The sequence below is a fragment of the Cupressus sempervirens genome, chromosome 3 (assembly GCF_028749045.1).
Source record: "Cupressus sempervirens isolate cs-2001-9-10 chromosome 3, ASM2874904v1, whole genome shotgun sequence".
In the NCBI taxonomy this organism is placed as follows: domain Eukaryota; kingdom Viridiplantae; phylum Streptophyta; class Pinopsida; order Cupressales; family Cupressaceae; genus Cupressus; species Cupressus sempervirens.
Genome location: NC_143120.1, coordinates 793,633,529 through 793,646,860, shown reverse-complemented (window position 1 = coordinate 793,646,860; position 13,332 = coordinate 793,633,529).

The window sequence follows — 13,332 nt, the reverse complement described above, 5'->3', positions numbered from 1 at the left end:
GTTAAATGAAGTTTTTAATTTTTATTACTCAATCTAAAAAGATCAAGGAGATACTAAAGATTTCTAGAATGGAAGATTCAAGACTGCAAAGTTATCAAAGAATGATGAATCTATTGATGTGAACCAAACCTTATATAGATCCATGATTGGAAAATTGCAATGTGTTATTCATAGTAGATATGATGTTGCATTAACTATTGGGATAGTTGCTATATTTTTAGAAAGTACTAAGGAGATTCACATTATGAAAGTGAAAAGGATAATGAGATATCTAAAAGGTACAAAAGACTATAGATTATATTATGAGAGAAGTGATAATTTGAACTGAAGGTATTCACTAACTTAAATTGGGTGGGAAATAATTATGATAGAAAAATAACTAGTGGAGGTGCATTCTTTCTAGAAAATAGATTGGTGTCATGGACAAGAAAGAAACAAAATGATATTTCCCAATCAACAATTGAAGCTAAGTATGTGGAAGCTACAATGAACTATTAAACATTATGTGGATAATGAAATTACTTAAAGCTATGAAAGAAGAAATTATAGATCCAGTAGTTATCTATTGTGATAACAAAAGTGCTAGTAACATTTCAAAGAGTCTAAGTGATACACACTAAGACAAAACACATTGCTATCAAGTATCACTACTTGAGGGAATGTTAGTTGTGTGTAGAGTCGCCCAATTCTTTTCCCAAGGATCTCCTTCAAACCTCCCTCTACCTATATTTGTTTGAAGTCTTCTCCTCATCACTTTTACCTTCTCCGTTCCTTGAAGTTGTTGTCACAAGCTTCCGTGGTTGTGATCCCCTTTCTTTGAACCATTTTGAACCACTTTGAACCTTAACTCAAGGTAGTTCGAAGTAGTTCAACCTAAGATTTTCATACTAATGCTTCTTCCTTTGGCAGGAAGTTCTCTTTATGCGGTGGCCTTCATTGAAGCTCTTCGAAGCACTTTGAGTCTTAGTTCAAAGTAGTTCAAAGTAGTTCAAAGTAGTTCTTGATCAGAATGAATGGTGATAATTTGTTTCTAAAATACAGCGCATTGCCTTTCCACAATCAATTGAGGCTCGTGTTAGATATCAAAAATCAAAATATTTTTTTCTTTTTCCAAGGAGGAAGTCGTCATCATTATGAGTGGGAGAAAAGATCTTCGACTTGAAGGATGATCGGATATTGTACGAAATTGATCATTGTTGATTTATGTGAAAAGGGAAATCATTAAATGAAAAGCTCATGCTACAATGTTTCGAACATGCCAAGGTTGATATGAGGTGATATGTCATCATGTCCATTAATGATCCAATACTTCCGCATGCAAATCTTTCCTTTAATAAAATCGTTAAGTAGCTCAGTAAACTACTTTGTAATAGAGAAGGAGCTATTAAGGAAGGTAGAGGAAGTCATTTGGTTTTCAGCATAAAGCAGGTGAGAATTTAGAAATCTTTGGTTTGTTCTACAAATCTGTTATTTTCAAAAGGATTGTCTAGTAGAGGTTTTGCTTATTTTGTTGAAAATGAAGTTAGTCTTGCACATTTTCGGCAATGCTTCTAGCCTATAATGTAAGAGACCAGTGATCTGTGATACGAATTTAGAAGGCATAAATGTGGAAAAGCTACAAACAAATTTTCTTGAGAATACCAAAGAGGTTAAGGGGTGCATGGAAGTGTTAACAAGTGGGTTGATTGAAGCCGTTTCCTTTCCTCCTGCTTTCGTAAGCCCTGAACTTCTACAACTTTGCATTGACCATTACGATGTTAGGAGTAGAAGCATAATAGATGTGAATGGAAACACAATACTTTCTATCTCAAGGGAAACCATTTCATCTATTTTACGATTAACAACAAATACCTTTTCCGCATTTTCACCCACTAGAGATTTGGCTCAATACTAGGAAACCCCTAACGTTTTCTGAAACACCCTTGCCAGAAAATGGACCAAAGTTAACTATGGAGGTGGGTCTAGGCTACCCAAAGTCATTATGAAAGATCACATGAAACCCCATATACATGACCTAGTTGTATTATTGCACAAGGTGAAGGGTTTAACTGATGTGTATTTGTTTGAAGAATGGATGAATAGATATATTGAAATTATCTTGAAAGGTGAGCAGTGGATGGATTGGGTGGAGATCATTGCCAATTCCTTGAGGAACCAACTCAAAAGGGCCAAAGAATCTCGTGAGGATTTCTATATGGCTTCATATTTGACTTATTGTATTGTCTGTACATGTGATCTCACTATCCTTCCACATGGGGTATGGAACGAAGAAATAACCATTTTCTAGTATTGTCCTTTGTTGTAGAAAGACCGAGTTTTAGAAGATTTCTGTAAGGTGCATGATGTAGTGTATGGAAGCACTTATTTTATTCTAAAGGGTGTTCAAGTGCCATGACTTTCTTCTGAGGCATAGAAACTAGTTCAACAATATGGGAGTCATTTCATTCAATTTCCCAGGTTCACATATTTAAGAGTTGGAGGCTTTGAGGATGAACCTCTGAAATTACCTGATATGCTCTAGATTATTTCATTTTGGCCAAATTATGCAAACAAATTTTCTCAGTCATTAAAGATAATCTTCCTTAGGATAATTGGGAAATAGCTTTCCCTATCGCACTAGACTCCTTAGTCTGTGCTAACATGAATAATGCTTCCATCATTGGAAACAATTTACTAGGATTCAATCTTGGTTTCTACCATAGCAGGAGAAACTTTGATAGTAGGGGATATGTAGCTCTAACCCTTGGCCTTGAAGTAAATCTTTCGGACACACCTCATTTAGAAGATCTATGGAGAGACTATGGAAATGAAGAAGAGGTCTTGAAGAAAGACCATTCTAGATTAACCATACAACAAATCAATTCATTCAAATTGAAGTTCAAAACACAAGGAATTATTGAAGACAGTTCATACTTAATTGAACCTGGTTGGGAAGAATCAAATGAGGAAAAGTTTCTAGCAGTAGACTAGAACAAAGAGGAGGAAGATGATATTAATTTGAGAGCTAGATCCATATTGACCTATACAGATGATTGGCTACAGAGGAAAAAATGAGGAAATATCAATGAGTCTTCTTCTAGGGTGATTTCTTCCCCAGGACCACTTCAATCTAACATTCCATTTTCTCATATTGCAGGGGACACACCGATTCTAGAAAAGAAACTGAGGTCCTCTCCCCATTCGAAAGCTACAGCTCCCAAGATGAGATCCCAATCCAAATTCAAAGCCTCAAAGCAGCCTAGTGTTCAGAAAAAAAAGATGACATCTCAAGGGAAAAGTTTAGATTATAAATTCATTTCCCCTGATGAAGAAGATGGTGAAGTCCAATTCATTGAAGCCCAAAGAATAGATCAGCCTAAATTCTTAACTCCAACTCGGGACACTCAGGTAATGTCAACCACTTCTTTTTTCCCTTCGTGGTTGTCAAATTCAATCAACAAGAAATGGAGTCTGCAACCGGTATCCACACCAGTAAAGGACATAGTCACTAGATATGCGACCAGAGGTTCTAAGACAAAGAAAGTAAAAACAGATGCTTTTCTCATAAAAAATCTGGTGACAGGAAATATCATAGCAGAGGTGGCCACTTATAAACAAAAGAAAGAATCTGGGGAGATCGAGGATGAAGGGTTCCAAGTTACTTCTTTTGAATTAGGTTCTATAAATAGGAGTATTGGTAACAATTTCTTTAAGCTCTCTACTGACCACATGCTCACACAATCAGAGAGAGATTCCAAGGAAAAGAAAGAACTAAAGGCAATGGTGGTGATGATGGCTGCATATATCGATTCTCTGATCAACCTAGGTGATTCTCCTATAATTAATGTTCCACAACCTTTTGACCCCAACTCTGTTGAGAGCTAGCAATTGATGAAACAGATGTAGAAGGGAAAACTATTAGCTGATACTATGACTAAATGGGCGAATAACATAATAAATCAAGGAAATAAATTCATTTCTAAAGTTGTCAACATCTACTCCGAAGGTGAAATGCTTCTAGGGGAGATTCAAACCTTGATCCCAATATGGGAAATAGAATTAGCACGCTGTCAAGTTGTGGTTCTACAGGTCTCAAAGGTTGAAAATTTTAGGGTCCCCAAATTCCTGAGTGAAAATCCTGTGAAGGCCATCGACCCCTGCATACTTTTCATTCTGAAGAATAATATGTGTTGGAAAGAGTCCATTTACAAAGAGACCATCAAAGAAATACAAAGCATCGAAAGTAAAATCACCGAAATGCACGAGGAGCTAGTAAAGGACATAAATATTGTCAATCCTATGGGCATCTTACAATTCGAGAAAGGGAATATTGACACTAAAACGTTAATCAAGAGTTTCACCGAGGCAGTAGAACAGATCAAGGATGAAGAATCGTCGAAGGTCGATGATTTCACCTCCTTGGCAAGCATTGAATCTATGTTGCGCCTTAATGAGAGCTTGATGCCACATCAGAACCAAAAGGTAAAAGAGTATAAGTGGTAGAAAGATGCATGTAGAGCCCGAGTGATGAGCTTGAAGAACCCATACTCCCATGCTACGCAAGAATTTGTATCCACGTTTCGAAGTTGGAAGCTAGTGCGTCAAATGGTTGGAGAAGAGGAGAAAACTAACACGGATACTGGGAGTTGAATGGTTGTCGATTGGGGCTTTTCTTTTTGATATCTATTTTCTATCTTTATAACTATTTCTTGTACCAATCCGATAGGGTTGGGTTTTAATGGAGGCCCTTCGGGTTTGAAAAACTATAAATACTAGGGCATTGAATTGTGTTTTTTTTAAGCAAATAGGGGATAGAAAATAGAGATTAGATAGCAATATTTTAACATAGATTTGATTTTGATAATAGTATTTTGGGAACCAGTATATGAATGTTTTGGCTTTCAATGACTTGGTGCATTAAAGTTCGAATATACATATATGAAGAATTTCGAATTATGCTTTGAAACTTTGTGTTTAGAGTGTTGAATTATTATTACTTTGTGAATGTGATTCGATGTTTTAGAAATCCCAAACTAATGTTGTTTGATTGTAAGTTCTTCAAAAGTTCTTTTTCATTCATTGTTAATGATACATGTTAAAATTTAAGCAAAAGTTCATTCTTTGAAGTGAATTTGCTTCTCTACATTAGTTCAATCTGTTCATCTTCGAGCAGTTCCTTTTTATATAATTACCTCGCTACCCAAGAGTAGTTGAGAGATCTTTATGCACTTTGGGAAAAGTGTGAAAATAATTTCAAATTTATTTCAAATATAATAAGGGAGCTATACCTTTAGAAATTCAGAGAGGAAGTGTAAAGTTAGATAAGAGTGCTTCCTCAACTGCAGTGAATGATTTTGTTCTTTCTGATATTTGGGTATAGAGTTAATTTGGTAAACCAATTAAAAGGACAAATTTGTTCACTAACAGATTTTTGGCAACTATACTGTGTAGAGTCCCTTTTTGAAAGAGCCTTAACCCTTAGATGCAATGTGTAACAATGGTTCTTCCACATAATGAGGTCTTCCCTGTATTACAACCTAACCTCCGATTTGAAGATACTCAAGAAGACATAATCTCAGACTTGGCTGCAACTGCTTTGCGAGTACATAGGAGTGGTCAACAATACCAACAAGTATTAGCAGTTCTTGAAAGAGAAGAGGAAAAAGAAGAATTGTTGAGAGGAGTGCCAGAAGTTCAAGCGGCGGCTGTTGTGGATAGATTGGCCTAGGCACTTGCAAGGCCTTGAACTATAAGATAGAATTGGCTACTCGTAGATACACGAGAGGAGAAAGGGAAAAAGGAATTCTTGATGAAAACTTTGAGCCATTGAAAAACCTAAAATTTTTGCCAAATTTTAACAACCCCAAAAAGAAACAGATCAGATCTCAAAGCAGACCTAATTCGCCACCCAGACCATCTCCTTTCTCACCGTTGGTAGAATCTTTACTTCCTTTGAGTACTCTTGTTCCAGCCTACCTATCAATCCAACCCTTGCAAGTTATCCCACCTAACATGGCTGCTAATCAGCCTCGAGGGGAGAATATAGGTCCACTAAATTTAGGTGTGAATCCCGTAGCACTTCCTAAAGGCGCTATTGAGATTCTACCCAAGTTTAGTGGAGATGGCAAGGTTTCGATAGATGATCATTTGAGTGCTTTTCATTCTGCTTGTGCTGTCATAAGTGTTCCCACACAAGAAGTTGCTGTGAGACTATTTGTGCAAACTTTGATCGATGCCGCTGCTGATTGGTTTAATCATTTGCCTCATCATTCCATTACTAGTTGGGATGATATGAAGAATGCTTTTGAAAATAGATTTAAAACCCTTGAAAATGAATGTTCTCTATTTTCTCAGCTTAGTCAAATGAAGAAAGACATGTATGAACCCATGAGGGAGTTTGTGGCTAAATTTAATAGGCTGGTCCAAAGAATTCCTACAACATCTAGGCCGAGTGCGAAAAATCAAAAGTTGTTCTTTATTAATGTTGTTCCAGCAGATATAATTTTTCACCTCATTAAAGATGCTTGTGTTGATTTAGATGCTACTCAGAGATTGGCTATTCAATTGGAAGATGCATTCATTAATGCTGGTAAGTGGAAGAGAGATGTACATACTCCCGAAACTACTTCATCTTCTACCCCCACAGACCCAGTTTTGCAGAAGTTGATGAATGACATGTCAATGATGAAGAGACAGCAGAACAAGATCCATAACCCATACCAGGCCCCTTACCAGGACATTCACAGACGACAAAAACCTCAACATTTTGGTAAAACACCCCTGTTAACTGCTCCTCAAACAAGATTACAAATTGAAGAAGCTCCAAAAGAAATGGTGTGTTCATTTCATATGACTACAGATCATGATGAACAAGAATGCCCCGATTGGCTAAATTGTATCCAACTAGTAAAAAATTCTATTGTAGCAGAACGAATGACTGAAAATAAGAGTATCGAGAAGGGAGACTTAGGTTCTTATTTCTTGGAGTATGAATCTGACTCTGAAAGAGGAGGCGATGTTTATACAATGCTCGAAGACCCTGCTTGCACCATAATGACTAGAGGCCAACGGAATCAAAAATTATATTCAGGAATTTCCCCCAATGTATCAAGTTCTAAAGGTAAGGAACATATGCATGCTGATGAAATCAAGATTGGAGAACCAAAAATCTTGTCTAGAATAGAAACGAAAGCTAGTACGTCAACTTTTGATATTGTTGAATTTTGCAAAACCTCTTCCATATCAATTTCTCCAGCTGAATATCTAAAACTTAACCCAAAAGAATTGGACAAGTTGGTTCAATATGTAAAGGGAAGTCCTGCTACTAATGCCCATGTTACAGATGAGATTTCTGAGGATCCAAAGACTATCAACAAACCAGTCTTTGTATCTGAAAGATGTGCTAAGGGTACTGAAACCATTACTAATTCTATTCAAAAAGAAATAGAGGAAACTAAGACCAATCCATTCTATATATCTCTGTTATTAAATGGTTAGAAACTTAGTAATTGGATCATTGACTTTGGAGCATCAAATAACATTATGCCCCAACCAGTCGCAAAAGCTCTTGGTTTGGAGCTCACAAAGACCTTTGGGTGCTGCTATGCTATGGACGAGAAACAAGTACCCCTGGTTGGTCAGGTAAAAGATGTGCAAGCTGTTCTTTATGCTTGCCCTAAAAAGAGGGTAAAACTTACTATTCTAGTAGCTGATATCCCAGCCAGCTATGGAATGCTGCTCAGTAGAGCTTTTTGTAAAGACATGGGGGGAGAAATTAAAATGGATTGGTCAGAAGCATATATTCCTATGGGGAAGAAGAAAATAAATCTAGAACCTGAACCCAAGCATAAATATACTATAGTACCCTCTGATAATCCTAAAGCAAAGATATTGTATGAAGAATGTCAGTTCAGAAATTATATTATTCTGCTTGAAGAGCCATGCAGAGAAGAATAGAGAGAAGAGGTAAGTTCAGAACACACTTTATGGACGCTAGAATTCGATGCAAGTTGCTCGAATTCAGGCTCAGAATATGAAGCGTTGCTTCTAGGTTTACAAGAAGCCAAAGCTAAAGGAGTAAAGTGCCTCAAGGTGAAAGGTGACACTGAACTCATCGTGAAGCAGGTGAGAAAACAATTTTCAGTGAAAAATGATAGATTGAAACATTATAGAAATTTAGTGTGGGATGAAATCGAATCATTTGAAGCATTCTCTATTGAATTCATTCCTCGTGTTCAAAACACAAAAGATGACTCCTTAGCTATCTCAGCGTCACTACTGCCACCACATCCTGAATTCAAAAGTGATACTTATAGGATTGAAGTGATTTATAGACCTAAGGTCCAAGACAATGTTAACCATTGGCAGTTTTTTAATGATGATGCACAATTAAAGGAATTTATGACATGCGCTGGCGATTTTGCTGAAACCTTCTTTGAAGGGTCCAAACATTGTGGTAAACCCATTAGGGAAGAATCAATGGAAACAAGCGAGGTGATTCAGCTCTCAGGAAACAGGATCCCTAAAGGTTTGGTTTCCCTTGAACATCTTTTTGGTAGAAAAGATGATAGCACTCTAAATAAAGAAGTTGACTCTGATAAGAAAGAACAAGAACCTAACAAGATCAACATTGGGAATGCAAAAAATCCTAAGTGGATTTCTATAGGATGAACTTGTTCTATAAAGGAAAAGGAGAAGTTGTCTAAACTCTTAATTAGATATCAGGATGTTCTTGCATGGAGTTACAGTGATTTAAATTTTTTTAGAAATGGCGAATTTGTGCATCGTATACCACTGAAACCAGGGGCTACCACCTTTAGACAAAAACTCAGGAATTACAACCCCAAAGTTTCAGAAGCTATTTTTTGAGAAGTGGAAAAGATGTTGAAGGCTCGTATAATTTACCCAATACATCATTCAACATGGGTGGAAAATATCATCCTTGTAAGGAAAAAGAATGGGGAAATAAGAATTTGCATGGATTTTAGGAATTTGAATCAAGCAAGCCTCAAAGACAACTATGCACTTCCTACTATGGACCACGTCCTGCAAACAGTTTTCGGATCTGAAGTAATGTCTATGCTTGATGGCTATTTAGGATATAATCAGATCAATTTCACCTTAGAAGATCAACACAAGACAACCTTCATTACTCCTTGGGACACCTTCACTTATAATTGAATGCCTTTTGGTCTAATTAATGTTGGGGCCACTTTTCAGCGTGCTATGAACTCCTCCTTCAAGGACCTCCGAGATAGGATAATCGTTATATATCTTGATGATTTGACTGTCTATTTGAAAGATTTGGAAAAAGTACTGGGTAGATGCAGATAGCACGGTATCTCTTTGAACCCTAAAAAGTCTGTGTTCTTCATGGAAGAAGGTAAATTGCTCGGGCATATTGTTTCCAAAGAGGGCATAAAAATTGATCCTAAGAAGTTGAAAGCCATATAGAAACTGGTTTTGCCTACCAATAGAAGCAACCTGAAATCTTTCTTCGGTCAGATCAATTTCTTGAGAAATTTTGTACCCAAATTCTTTGAGAAGGTGAAATATATGCTAGATATGATGAGCAAAAAATGTCCTTTTAGATGGCAAGAGGAGGGTAAAAAGGCCTTCAAAGACATCAAAATAGCTATTGCAAGTGCCCCAATGTTGGTGAGTCCTAACTTTGAAAAGAATTTCATTATCTATTGTTATGCTTCTGAACACTCTCTATCCAGTATTCTAACTTAGCAGAATGATGAAGGAGAAGAGGCTCCCATCGCCTTTATGAGTGTTCCCCTAAAGAGGCATGAATTGAATTAAACTCCCATTGAAAAACATGCATTTGCTATAGTAAAGGCATTGAAACAATTTAGATATTATATCCTACATTCTCATTCTATCGTGTATGTACCTGAAACTGTAGTCAAAAGTGTTTTAACTCAACAAGAAGTAGGGATGAATAAATGGGCAGTTTGGGTGACTAAAGTCCAAGAATATGATCTGACTATCAAGCCTACTTCTCTGGTGAGAGGGCACAGTCTGTGCAAATTGATAGCTGAATGTAGAGTCGCACCCCCTAATAAATCTGAGGAAGCCCCCTTAGTCTTATTGGTTAGCCTAACAAATTCTTGGTTCTCAGACATTGCATATTTTCTATCATACGGTGAATGCCCACCAAATATGAATCATAAAGGGAGACAGAATTTAAGATTGAAAGCAGTGAAATATGTGATTTCAAATGGTGTTATTTATAAGAGGGGAATCGATGGGACCTTTTTAAGGTGTGTGGACACAGAACAATAGAAAAAATTGTTAAAAGCATATCATTCAGAGGCTTGCAGAGGACACTTCTCATCCGCTGTTATCGCTTTTAAAATTCTCAGGATTTGTTTCTACTAGCCAAGCATGTTCAAAGATGCTTATAAATTTGTGAAAAATTGCAAAAAAATGTTAGCTTTTTACTGGACGCCCTCAATTAGCAGCATTGCCGCTCAGGCTTGTGGTAATTGATAAGCCTTTCCGACAATGGGGTATTGATTTTATCAGACCCATAAATCCTCCATCAAGTGCCGAAAATACCTACATTTTAACAGCAATAGACTATTTCACTAAATGGGTGGAAGCAATACCAACAAAGAAATCTAACTCCCAAGTAGTGTGCGAGTTCCTAATGGAGCAGATTTTTGTCAGATTTGGCGTACCTCAAAAAATAGTTTCAGATAATGCCACTTATTTTTCATTAGAAGAGATATCTCTTTTCTGTTATGAACATGGTGTATCCTTGGCTCATTCATCAGATTACTTCCCACAAGGGAACGGGCAAGCAAAATCCAGCAATAAAAATCTAGTGGCCATCATTAAAAAATTGGTTTCTGATAATTCCTGAGATTGGCACAAGAGACTTTATGAAGCATTATGGGCAGATCAGATTACACCAAAAAGAGCCATTGGAATGGCTCCCTTTGAACTAGTATATGGGATTGGGGCCTAGATATCCTTACCTTTGGAGTTATCAGCTGCAAAATTGCAATCAGTCATAGAGGATCAATTCTTTAATAATTCATTGGAAAAAAGAGTCATGTATCTACACAAGTTGTAACACAAGAGATGCAAACTGGTTGACCATATCACAGAACATCAGATAAATGTAATTTGTATCTTTGACAGAAGAGCTCGACCAAGAAATTTCCTTAAGCATGATGAAGTACTCTTGTGGGATAAGAGGAAAGAACCAAAAGGAACACATGGAAAATTTGAATCCCTTTGGAAAGGTCCATTCTTCATTTCAGAGATTGTTGGCCCTAATACTTTCTGATTGAGATATCCAGACGGAACAAATCTGCCTTTTACATATAATGGGTAGGATTTGAAGTTGGTCAAATTTTGAGTTTTGATGTTCCCTTCCATGTACATAGCAATTTTGTCATGTTTAGTTCTTATTGTTCTTCTTGCTTTCTTTCCCGTTTTTTTTTGTTCCATTTTTGTTCCCCTTTTTCTGAGTTCTCTGTGTATTCCGCATACACAGTCCCCAGTCAGAGTCCCTATTAGTTGTGTGTAGAGTCGCCTAATTCTTTTCCCAAGGATCTCCTTCAAACCTCCCTCTACCTATATTTGTTTGAAGTCTTATCCTCATCACTTTTTCCTTCTCCGCTCCTTGAAGTTGTTGTCACAAGCTTCCGCAGTTGTGATCCCCTTTTTTTGAACCGCTTTGAACCACTTTAAACCTTAACTCAAAGTAGTTCAAAGTAGTTCAACCTAAGATTTTCATACTAATACTTCTTCCTTTGGTAGGAAGTTCTCTTTATGCGATGGCCTTCATTGAAGCACTTCGAACCACTTTGAGTCTCAGTTCAAAGCAGTTCAAAGTAGTTCTTGATCAGAACGAATGGTGATAATTTGTTTCTAAAATACGGCGCGCCACCTTTCCACAATCAATTGAGGCTCGTGTTAGATATCAAAAATCAAAATATTTTGTTCTTTTTCCAAGGAGGAAGTCATCATCATTAGGAGTGGAAGAAAATATCTTCGACTTGAAGGATGATCAAATATTGTACGAAATCGATCATTGTTGATTTATGTGAAAAGGGAAATCATTAAATGAAAAGCTCATGCTACAATGTTTCGAATGTGCTAAGGTTGATATGAGGTGATATGTCATCATGTCCATTAATGATCCAATACTTTTGCATGCAAATCTTTCCTTTAATAAAATCGTTCAGTAGCTCAATAAACTACTTTGTAACAGAGAAGGAGCTGTTAAGGAAGGTAGAGGAAGTCATTTGGTTTTCAGAGTAAAGTAGGTGAGAATTTAGACATCTTTGTTTTGTTCTACAAATCTGTTGTTTTCAAAAGGATTTTCTAGCAGAGGTTTTGCTTGTTTTGTTGAAAATGAAGTTAGTCTTGCACTTTTTCAGCAATGCTTCTAGCCTAGAATGTAAGAGACCAGTGATCTATGATATGAATTTAGAAGGCGTAAATGTGGAAAAGATGCAAATGAATTTTCTTGAGAATACCAAAGAGGTTAAGGGGTGCATGGAAGTGTTAACAAGTGGGTTGATTGAAGTCGCTGCCTTTCCTCCTACTTTCGTAAGCCCTGAACTTATGCAACTTTGCATTGACCATTACGATGTTAGGAGTAGAAGCATAATAGATGGGAATGGCAATAGAATACATTCTATCTCAAGGGAAACCATTTCATCTATTTTACGATTAACAAAAAATACCTTTGCCACATTTTCACCCACTCAAGCTTTGGCTGAATACCAGGAAACCCCTAACATTTTCTGAAACACCCTTGCCAGAAAATGGACCAAAGTTAACTATGGAGGTGGGTCTAGGCTACCCAAAGTCATTACGAAAGATCACATGAAACCCCATATACATGACCTGGTTGTATTATTGCACAGGGTGAAGGGTTCAATTGATGTGTATCTATTTGAAGAATGGATGTATAGATATATTGAAATTATCTTGAAAGGTGAGCAGTGGATGGATTGGGCAGAGATCATTGCCAATTCCTTGAGGAACCAACTCAAAAGGGCCAAAGAATCTTGTGAAGATTTCTATATGGCTTCATATTTGACTTATTGTATTGTCTATACATGTGATCTCACTATCCTTCCACATGGGGTATGGAATGAAGAAATAACCTTTTTCTAGTATTGTCCTTTGTTGCAGAAAGACTGAGTTTTAGAAGATTTCTGTAAGGTGCATGATGTAGTGTATGGAAGTGTTTATTTGATTCTAAAGGGTGTTCAGGTGCCACGACTTTCTTCTGAGTCACAGAAGCTAGTTCAACAATATGGGAGTCATTTCATTCAATTTCCTAGGTTCACATATTTAAGATTTGGAGGCTTTGAGGATGAA